Consider the following 12,036-nt stretch of genomic DNA (forward strand, 5'->3'; position numbering starts at 1 on the left):
CTCACATGCTCATCAACTCATTCCTGATTTACTCACCACCCACCTATACTCGGTGTGATTTAAAGTGACCAGTTAACTAACCAATCAGCATGTCTTTGGGACATAGGAGGAAACTGGAGCACCCAGGACAAACCCAGACACTCACAGGGAGAGCATGCAGAATACATTTGGAGGTAAATTGGTACAGATGATGAAGGTGGGCCTGGCTAGCAATGTCCAGTGGTTGGATAAAAAACAAAACTTTGCATTAATTAACAACTTTGATGAGGTGATGTGCCTGTAACTCAATTCAGCACCCTAAACAAAATCCGTATTCTCTGCATATAAAATTCAGTAATACTCAAAGCAAGTTAATCTTGGTGTGGGAGGGTTGGAATGTAATTTTGTTCCATTCTGTTATGGAAAAGTCTGTTAAACTGTCTGGACACTGCACAGCAGAGAGTTTTCCACATTAATGAAGAAAATCAGTCTAGCACATCTCAGATGCTAATGTCTCTGAACAAAATGGAATGAAGTCACTGCTTTTCCCTCAGAATTCAATTATTAGTGTATCTGAGTGCTCCTGAATTTTGTATTTATTATAATTTCTGAATTTTGAATATACTCTATTCTTTCTCTTACCTGAATTATTGCCCATCACAATGCTCTCTGCCTGCAGTAAGCTCATTTGCCAGAAGCAAAAACATCGAAGTTTTCACTTCTTGTTGGCTTTATGTATCGTTGGAAAGGAAGACCTATATCAACATTATGAGTTTCAGTGTGTTAGCTATGAGGTTATAATGGAGAAAGTTGATCTCCTTTGTTTAGATAGGGTGGATAGATTAGAAGATGAGTCAAGAACTGGGGATGCAGATTTTAAAATTTAAGGCAAAACATATGTGAGTAATGTAAGGATTTTTTTTTCTTGAAGTGTGGTTATGATCTGGAATTCACTAACTGTAAAGCTGGGAGAATTGATCAGGACATTCTAAAGGGAATTAGGTAGGCACTTGGCTGGGGATAATTATAGGGCTATGGGGAAAGGATAGGGGAAAAGGAGTGACAGAATTCCTATTGAAGGAGTTGACAATGGTCACAATGGCCCAATTGTCTCTTCGATATTATGACAACTCTATGAATCTGTGTCCCCAAGTGCTTTACAGCCAATCAAATGTAGTTATTTTGCAGTGTAACTAAAAAATAACAGTCAGTTTGTGTACAGATGGCTTCCATAAACCAACAATGTATTGGTGACCAGATAATTGAATCACAGAGTCGAAGCTGAACTTATTGTCACACGCTCAATATATCGATGCACAGGCGCAACGAAAAGCCTGTTTGCAGCAGCATCACAGGCACATAGCATTAGAGACACAACATTCACAAGAGAAACATAAATTAAACATAAATCATACAAAGTTATCCAAATTAAACAAAAAGTCAAAGGGAGTCATAGTATTTTGCAGCACAGGAATAGGCCTTTCGGCCCATCATGTCCATGCTGATCTTGTCACCAATCAACACTAATCCCCTTTGCCTGCACCAGGTCCATATCCAAGAAGTTGTACTGTGGTCAACTTAGTACACTTGATGGCTGTAGAGTGGAAATTTTGCTGCAGCATGTTTTCATTGTTGAAATTGTGTCACTGACACTGGTGCCAGTCTGAGGGATAAAGAGAGAAAAGGTGTCAGCAGTCATAGACCGAGCATCAGAGCCTGGGCTCGGATAGGCAAACTAATTCAGTGATCAGGATATGGGGTCTGTAACCAAGAATGGGATTTGGGAGGGTAAGTGTAAGGTGATAAGTAAAGAAACTAGGATTAGGGTGGAAATTAATGGTGTGCCTAAGAAGGTGGGGTAAGTTAAAGGAAAATGATCTCTATCATGGGCCTGGACCTTGGAGATGAGAGCAAGGTTGAAGGATGGAGCATGGGAGGAAGCTGGTGCTGTATGTGGTGTCCAAACTTCCAGGCAAATTTGCTTTAGTAGGTTGAATTAAGGTCAAATATTGTTCTGGACTTGTTTCATTGGATATTTTTACATCCACCATAATTTAATATCATTAGAAAGATGGGATCTCTGCTGGGACTACACCAGAATATCAGCCTAGATTTTTATGTCCACCTCTCTGGAATGGGCCTTGAACCTGAAATGATATGCTGCTATAGTGTTACATGGTGTGCAGGGTAGCAGATTGAGATATGAGTCATCACACACAGAGATCCCAATTCCAGTCGGATCCTCAGTGGGAAAGTCAAGCCAGAACCCAAGGAGAAAATGAATGGAGTTCTAGTCAAACAATGGTGGATATGCCCAGGGATGGATGTTGAAGAAAATTTTAATACTTGGGAGAAGTTTATCAGCTGTAGGAGTAACATTGAGCTGAAATTCACAGTTGGTAAATTCATAAATTGGTTTATCATTGTCACATGTACCGAGATACAGTGAAAAACTTTGTTTTGCATGCCATCCGTACAAATCATTTTATTACAACAGTTCATTGAGATAGTACAAGGGATAACAACAACAGAATGCAGAATGAAGTGTTATAGTTACAGAGAAAGTGCAGTGCAGGCAGACAATAAGATGCAAGGCCCTAATGAGGTAGATTGTGAGGTCGAGTCCATTTTATCGTACTAGGGCACCGTTCAATAGTCTTGAACAGTAGGATAGAAGCTGTCCTTGAGCCTGGTGGTACGTGTTTTCAGGCTTTTGTATCTTTTTCCTGATGGGAGAGGAATTTAAAGGAGATCTGAGGGTTAGGTTTTTTACACAGACGGTGGTGAATACCTGGAACAAGCTAACAGAGGAGATGCTGGAGGCAGATAGAATGACAAGGTTTAAAAGGGGTTTGGGCAGGTACTTGGATAGGAAAGCCATAGAGAGATGTGAGCCCACTGCATGCAAATGGGATTAGCATGGATAGGCATCAAGGTCGGCATGGATGGGGAGAGCTGGAAGGGCCCATTTCTGTGCTATGTGTTTCTGTGTTTCTATGATCTGATGCACACTTCCAGATAATTACACTTAAAAATAATCACTCCAATTTGAGCCTGCAAATTTCATTCTGTTAAATTTCAGAGGTGGAATTTAACTATACCATATAACATATTTACTGCCACCAATCCAGGATGAATTTTTAATCCCATGTTTTACAATATTACATGCTAAAGCATTTGCTATGTTGCAGGGAAGTTGTTGGTGTTAACAAGGTTTTTGTCCTATCCATGGGGTGTGAAAAAAGAATATAATTGTTGAAATGAGTGTCAACTAACTTGGCAGCAAGAATAACTTTATGTAATCTTTACCAGTACAAGATTAATGGAAGAACAAATACTTGGCTAAAGAATAACTTGCAAGTCTCAAAATGCATGTGCTTTTAATTAATGCCAAATCCCTCCAAGGCTCAAGGCTCCAGAGCCAGATCGCCAGGTTCAAACACAGCCAAAATTTTCATGGGTCAAGCATTACTGGAAGTATAAGCACAGAGCTCCAAATGCACAATTTAACATTCACTCAATTGGCTTTTAGAGAACATAGAACAGTGCAGCACAAAATCAGGCCCTTTGGCCTGCGGTGTCCATGCCAACCATGATGCCAATCCAAACTAATCCCATCTGTCTGCACATGGTCTACATCCCTCCATTCCCTGCCTGTTCGTGTGCCTGTCTAATTGAATCTTAAACCTTGAATCTACCTGATTCCACCCCTTCTTCTGGCAACACATTCCAAGCACCTACCACTCTCTGTGTAAAAAAAAACTTGACTTGTAAATCTCCCTTAAACTTTTCCCCTCTCACCTTAAACCTATGGTATTTGATATTTCCACCCTGGAAAAAAGACTGATGACCTTCGCTATCTATACCTTTCATCATTTTATAACTTCTATCAGGTCACCCCTCAGCTTCCAACGCTCCAGAGAAAACAATACAAGTTTGTTCAAACTCTTCTGATGGCTAACACTCTCTAACCCAGGCAACGTCCTAGTGAACCTCTTCTGCACCCACTCTAAAGCCTCCACATCCTTCCTGTAATGTGCCTACCAGAACTGGACACTATATTCCAAGTGAGGTCAAACCAATGTCTTATACAGCTGCAACATGACTTTCCGACTTTTATATTCAACACCCCCACCAATGAAGGTAAGTATGTTGTACATCATTTTTACCACCCTATCTACTTTCAGGGAGCAATGGACTTGCACCCCAAGATTTGTCTGTACTTCAATGCTCCTAAGGGTCCAGCCATTTGCTGTATACTTACTCATACATTTGATCTTCCAAAGCGCATCACCTCACACTTGTCCAGATTAAACTCCACTTACCATTTCTCTGCCGACATTTCCAAATGGATTATTTGACATCCTTCCTCAATATCCACAACTCTGCCAATTTTTGTGTCATCTTTAAACTTCTCATCAGCCTGTCTACATTTTCCTCCAAATTATATGTGTCTCAAGCAACAGAGTTCTCGGCACTGATCCTTGCAGCACGCCACTGGTCACAGACCTCCAGTCTGGGTGACACCTCTCCACCACTACACTCTGCCTTCTATGGCCAAGCCAATTTTGAATCCAATCCACCAAGTCTCCATGGATCCCATGTGCCTTAATCTGCTGGATCAGCCTACTATGAGGGAGCTTTACTAAAACCCATGTATACAACATCCACTGACCGACCCTCATTAATTATCATTGTCACCTCCTCAAAAAATTCAATCAAATTTGCAAGACATGACTCCCCCCACTCAAAGCCATGCTACCTATCCCTAATAAGTCCATGTTTTTCCAGATGTGAGCAGATCCTATTCCTAAGAATCTTCTCTAATAAATTCCCTACCACTGATGTAAGGCTCACCAGCCCATAATTTTCTTGTTTGTCTCTAATACACTTCTTAAACAGAGGAACAACTTTGGCTATTCTTCAGGACTCTGGGGCCTCACCTGTGGCTAAAGTGGATACAAAGATCTCTGTCAAGGCCCCAGAAATCTCCTCTCTTGCCTATCTCAATAACCTTGGATAGATCCCATCAGGCATGGGGATTTATCCACCTGAATGTTCTTTCAAAGACCCACCACCTTTTTCTTGATAGCAACATGCCCTAGAATATCAGCATCCCCCTCCCTGATCTCACTATTCTCAATGTCCTTCTCCCTGTTGAATACCAATGTGAAATATTCAGTTAGTACCTCACCCATTTCCTTTGGCACCAGGTGTAAATTCCCTCCTTTGCCCATAGTGCCTTAAATTTCCCCATTTTTGTTTTAAAAACACCAATTTCTTTTAGTTCCTCATTCTCTTGAAACTTGTTGTTTTCCATTATTTCCAAGAGTTTTTTGGTGTCTTTTTCCACGTAGGCAGACACAAATATCTGTTTAGTTTCTTTGCCATTTCCTTACTTCGCAATCTAATTTCTCCTGCCTTATTTTGCAATTGTTCTACGTTATCTATTGCAAATCTTGTCCTTTGTATAGAAGCTTTCATATCCTGTTTTCTTAATGATACACATTAGATTATTCATTCCTTTCCTTGTCCATTTCTGGATCCTTTGTTACTAGAATCTGTAATTTTCCCAATCCACATGTTTATTTTTTATGGCCACATTATAAGACTTTGTATGATTTTTTTATCTTCTCATAAAGGCTATGTTTAGTCCACTCTTTATTTCTGTGCCTTTAAGGGATTTATATGTATTGTAAATTATGTATTTGGCATTTAGTGAGAATAGGAAAGGAGGTAGTGTAACATTGTTTATAAGGAGGGAGGTCTGTGGTGAGGATTGATCCTGGCTTGACAGATAATGATGTTGAATTAGAATCAGTATGAATCAGCTTAGAAATAGGTCAGTAAAAAGGAAAAGTCTAGTGAAGGCAAATACAAACCCTCTACAGACAGAGACAGAAGAATTTGTGATGGCGAATAAGGAAATGGCAGAGGAATTAAACAATTACTTTGCATCTGTCTTCATGGAAGAAGACACACAAAATCTGCTGGTTATATTAAAGAATCAATACAGCAAGAAAGAGGAACTAAGTATTAGACAACAAAAAAAATGTACCAGACAGATGGTGAGTTTCAAAGCTGATAAATCCCAAGGACCTGATGTTTAAAATCCTGGAGTTCTGATGGAGGTAGCTTTGGAAATAGTGAATGCTCTAGTTGGACATTGTCCTGGATTCTATAGACTCTGGAATATGTTCCTGTGGTTTTCAGGGTAACAAATAAGACCCGACTATTTAAGAAAGAAGGGAGAGAGAAAACAGGGAACTATCGACCCGTTGATCTAACTTCAGTGGCAGGAAAAATGCTTGAATTTATCAGGAGGCATGAAATAACAGAACACCTTGAAAAGCATAATTGAATTAAGCAAAGACAACAAGAATTTTTAAAAATTCCACATAGGAGGATGGTGAACAAGGTTAGAGCACACAAAAGCGGGGGCAGGGGAAGAGGTTAATATACTAATATGGATAGTGTATTCATTATCAGGCAGAAAGCAAAGAATGGGAGTAAACAGATCCTTCTTAAGTTGGTAGGCTGTAGTTGGGGATTGGTGCCTTTCACAATATATATTGATGATTTAACTGAGGGAACCAATGTCATATTTTCAAGTTTACTGATAATATTAAACTAGACAGGATTGTGAGGAAGATGTAAAGAGGCTTCTGGAGGATATGTACATGTTGAGTGAGTTGACAGATGGAATATAATGTGGAAAAATGTAAGATCATCTACTTTCGTGAACAAAACAAAAAAGCAGAGAATTTGTTAAATGATGACAGATTGTGTAGTGTTGAGGTTCAGAGGAGCCTGGAAGGACAACAATGAGGTAAAGCAGGTGATTCGGAGGGCATATAGTATGTTACCCTGCATGTCGAGAGAGTTTGATTATTGGAGTAAGAATGTTTTATTTCAATTACACGGGGCCTTGGAGACACCAAATCTGAAGTATTGTGTTCATTTATTTCTCCTTACCTAAAAAAAAATGTACTTGCCATTGAAGGAATGCAGTGAAGATTCACTGGACTGGTTCCAGGTAGAGCAAGTTTATCATATGAGGAGAGATTGAGTAGACTAGCGCTGTATCTTCTAGAGTTTAGAGGAAAGAGAGGAGCTCTCATCTAAATATATAAAATTCTTAAAGGGCTTGACAAGGACGATGTTTCCCCCAACTAGGAGTCTAGGACCAGGGGGCATACTTTTAAGCTTCGAAGAGCCAGATGGCCTACTCCTGCAAATATTTCTTATGTCCTTTAAATGTTAGCCATTCTTTATCTACTTTCATACTTTTTAATAAAGTCTTCCAAACTACCATAACCAATTTGTGTCTCATACCCTCATTGTTTGCTTTGCTTAGATTTATGACCTGAGCTTTGGATTGAATTAAATTACTTTCAATCTTCACGTACAATTTCATCATATTGTAGTCAGTCTTCCCCAAAGGCTCCTTAACTTCAAGATTATTAATTAACCCTGTCTCATTGCAGAATACTAGATCTAAAATAATCCCTCCCCCCACTGGTTCCTCAACATATTCATTCAGGAAACCATTTCATATTCACTCCATGAATTCATCCTGCACACTATTATTGCTAATTTGGTTTGCCCAGTCCATGTGTAGATTAAAATCTGTGTGATTTCAGGGAGGCATTCTTGATGCAAGAGAAGGCCAATTTCTCATTGTCCTGACATTAGATAAGAGAACAACTACAATTTACATCTATATCGCAGTCTTAATTTAAATAAAAATGTACCAAGGGGGCTTTACACAAGCCTGAGGAAAATCCATAGAAGAAAAGGAGAAATTGGATTTCATAAAACGTAAAGTATTCCTGACACTTTTGGGAGGTTAGAGGTTAGGCTGGTGATACTAAGATTGTTCTCCAGTGAGCAAAGAAGGGTGGGAGAAAATTTGATAGAGGTGTGCAAGATCATCCCCAATTCAGATAGGTAAATATAGGGAATCTCTTGCCTTCAGTGTTCAAGCACCAGGGGACACAGATTTAAATTATTAGGCAGAATAAGCAATGCAAATGTGAAGGGGGAAAGAAAGTAGATATGATCCAGAATTCATTATCTTGAAGGGAAGGTGAAAATAGAATTAATCAGAGCTATCAGAAGGGGATTGAACAGGTACTTGAGAGACAATGGTTTGCAGAGCTATGGGGTAAAAAGCAAGGAAATGAGACTGATGGATCTGACACAGGAGAAATAGTAGGTTCCTCCTGACTACCAGGAGCTGACACAGACTCAATTGGCTTAATGTACACTTACTGCATTGTAACTATGTGTGTGCATGCATGTGAGTGTGTGAGCCTGTGCATATGTGTGTGCATGTGTGTTCATGTATGTGCCTGTGTCTCTCTGTGTGTTTGTGTTTCAAGAAGATTTCATCAAACAAGTGTAACTTACTGTGGCCCCATCTGCACCTAGTGTTGGTCAGACTTCCAATGGTCTCATTTCAAAAGCAGCATAACTGGAATACCATGGGTGCACATTTGTCTACCTTAATCTGCTAGTCACCATCACTACTTGCAGTCAAGAGGAGGACCTTGCAGGTGATTAATGCAAGGTGAAAGTAACTAAAGTAAATTACCGAGAAACTAACAAGACCTATATCAGTTGCAGAGGGAAAGAATTAGCTTAGCTGTCTCTTGAAGAGTCTTGTTCTCAGGTATTTTTTGTTCACCAGAGGACTGGCAGTCCCTCTGAGCTCACAGCCGTGGCACCAAAGATGCTCTGATCAGTTATACGTCAGGCATGTTGTACTTAAAGCTGTCACACTGCACCTACCTGTGGAACATTGACAACGTCTCTGCAACAATGAGAGGGAAATGCTGGATTTAGTCATTGTTGGACAGCATCGTCCTGTGATTGGATCTGGAAATAGTTCTCACTCAAACACTGAAACACACAAATAAGGTTTCATCAGCCCTATTGCCATTCGCTGACTGAGGAAGATTCATTGGATGGTTAGGCTTTGCATAATAACAAAGAAGAATATTAGACTATACTAAGTTCAATGAATGTCTTTAACAAGTATGTTAAAGTCAAGAAGGCTTTGCACTGGTAGCAGCTATATGCAAAGTGAAAATAATGTGAGACTATTTCTTAGCATGACTGAAAGTGTTCTATTAACACTATGTTCCATCAGCAATGGGTTTCTTACACTATGGAGAGAAGGGGTATTTTGATTTCCTATGATATATCTGGCTGACTAATGTAAAGCAGTGAAATTAAGAGAGATCAGTGGTAAATCCTGACATACAATTGAAATTGGCACACGAGCAGGGTGCCAAGGGCAGAGACTAAGGAAGAAACTGCTCGGGAATAGGAATGGGAGGTTGTTTCCTGACGTAGGAAAATGAGACAATTTGATATTGTCACTATGTTCCCAAAAGAAAATAGCTCGAAGTTTAGAAAAAGAATCTTAAAACTCTCACAGACTAAGTACTCTAAGAACTGGATAAACAACGGGGAAGGCAGGATGATAAAGAAATAAATGGGAGCGAGACCAATTGTTCTGAAGCTCTGGCACACACTGTTCAAAATAGGGAGGACAAAGCTGACAATTACACGTCAGTGTGTTTAATAACAGCCTTGGGGAAAGATTTTAGAAGCAATAATGTAGGAGAAAATTAGCAGCCACTTGGACAAGTATGGACAAATAAAGCAGTTCCAGTTAAGGGCAAATCGTGTTTGACTAACTTGATTGAATTTCTTGTTAAGTTAACAGAGAGAGCAGATGAGACCAGTGCAGTTGATCTTGTGTACATGAACTTCCAAAAGGCATTGATTATAGTACCAAATATTAGGCTTGGTAGCAAAATTGAAACCCATAGGATAAAAGAGGCTGTAATAACATGGAATAAAGATTGACTAATGGATAAAGATGTGGTGAATAGCTGTTTTTCTTCGGATTGGTAGAGGTATACAGAGGTCCCACAAGATTCACTGTGAGGACCATTGATGTTTGACGTGGACTTGGGGGCATGGGAGAAGTGTTGAAAATTCCAGACGACTCAGAGTTTGGAAATGTAATAATAGACATCATGAGGACACAGTCGAGTTAGTGAAAGGACAGATATGTGGTAAGTGAGATTCGGTGCAGAAAAATTTGAGGCGATACATTCTGTTAAATGGGAGGAGACAATACATGCAAAATGGAACAATTTTAAAGGTGGGTGAGAAGAGTGCGACCAGAGACCATCTCCACAACAATGCAGTTAATAAAACATTTGGTTCCTGGGACTTTATAAATAGAGAATCAGAATTAGAATCACATTTATTTTGCACTGACATATGACACGAAATTTGTTGCTTTGCGGCAGCAGTACAGTGCAAAGACATAGAAATCCATAAATTACAAAAAAAGTGCAAAAAATTGAATAATGAGGTAGTGTTCATGGGTTCATGGCTCGTTCAGAAATCTGATGGCAGAAAGGAAGAAGCTGTTCCTGATTCATTGAGTTTGGGTCTTCAGGCTCCTGTACCAAATAAAGAGGCAAAAAATACAAAAGAATATGTTATTCTAAACCTATATAAAATGTTAGTTCAGTGTATTCTAGCTAGGGTATTATACCAATTAAAGAGGAATAGGAAGGTTTTGGAGCAGCTACTGAAGAGAGTATTGGAATGGTTCCAAAGTTGAGAGATTACAGTTACACAGACAAACTGGAGAAGCTGAAGTTTTTATTGTAGTAGCCAGAGAACACAGAAGGAGATTTGAAAGAGTTGTTTATAATTCATAAGGCATTTAGATAGAGTAAATGAAGGCAAGATGTTTCTGATGTCCAAAGTGTTGATAACTAGAGGACACAGGTCATTGATAAAAGAATCAGGGATGACAGGAGGAAGTCCCACTTTATACTCAAGAAGCGGTTACAATTTGGAATGCACTGCTTGCTAGAAGAGGGATACAGACCAAAAAATGGTGTTCAAAGGGGAATTACTTAAATACTTAAAGGATAAATAATTGCACGGGTATGAAAAAACAAGGGACTAAGACTGACAGGGTTGCCTTTTGAAGGAGGTGGTGAAGACTTGTTGGACCCAATGGTGTTTTGTGCTGCACTTTTGTATGAGTTTATGAAAGTTCAAATAGCCTCCATATTCCTCCATATGGAGGAATTTAAGTTAGAGGGATATGTGGGAGGAAGGGGTTAGATAGTCTTAGGTGTGGTTTGAAGGGCGGCACAACATGGTGGGCCGAAGGGCCTGTATTGTGCTGTATTGTTCTATGGTTCTATAGTTCTATATACTGTATGATTATATAATTCCATATAACTTGCACTTAACCACATTTAGTTCTGAAATAAAAAAAATAGAAATTGCTGGAAACACTCAGCATGTCAGGCAGCATCTGTGGAAAGAAAAACTGTTAGATCAATATGCAGAATCAATTTGGGTGGAGGTAAGAAATAGTAAAGTTGAGAAGTCACTGATGGATATAATACATAGACCACTAAGACTAGTGATACTTCAGGACAGAAAAAAATTTTAAAAAGGGACTAAATGTGAAGTATTTCTCTTTACGCAGATGCTGCATGACCTGGAAATGGAATTGGAATTGGAATTGGTTTATTGTCACATATACTGAGGTATAGTGAAAAACTTGTCTTGCCCACCATTCATACAGATCAATTCATTACAACAGTGCATTGAGGTAGTACCGGGTAAAGTAATAACAGAATACAGAATAAAATGTAACAGCTACAGAGAAAGTGCAGTGAAGATAGACAATAAGTTGCAAGGTCATAACAAGGTAGATTGTGAGGTCAAGAGTCCATCTTATCGTACTAGGGAACCATTCAATAGTCTTATAACAGAGGGATAGAAGCTGTCCTTGAGCCTCGTGGTACGTGCTTTCAGGCTTTTGTATCTTCTGCCTGATGGGAGAGGGGGGAAGAGAGAATGTCCCTGGTTGGTGGGGCTTTTTAATATGCTGGCTGCTTTACCGAGGCAGCAAGAAATATAGACAGAGTCCATGCAGGGGAGGCGGGTTTCGTGATGTGCTGAGCTGTGTCTATAACTCTCTGCAGTTTCTAGAGAAACAAA

Source organism: Pristis pectinata, chromosome 1 (assembly GCF_009764475.1).
Source record: "Pristis pectinata isolate sPriPec2 chromosome 1, sPriPec2.1.pri, whole genome shotgun sequence".
Lineage (NCBI taxonomy): Eukaryota > Metazoa > Chordata > Chondrichthyes > Rhinopristiformes > Pristidae > Pristis > Pristis pectinata.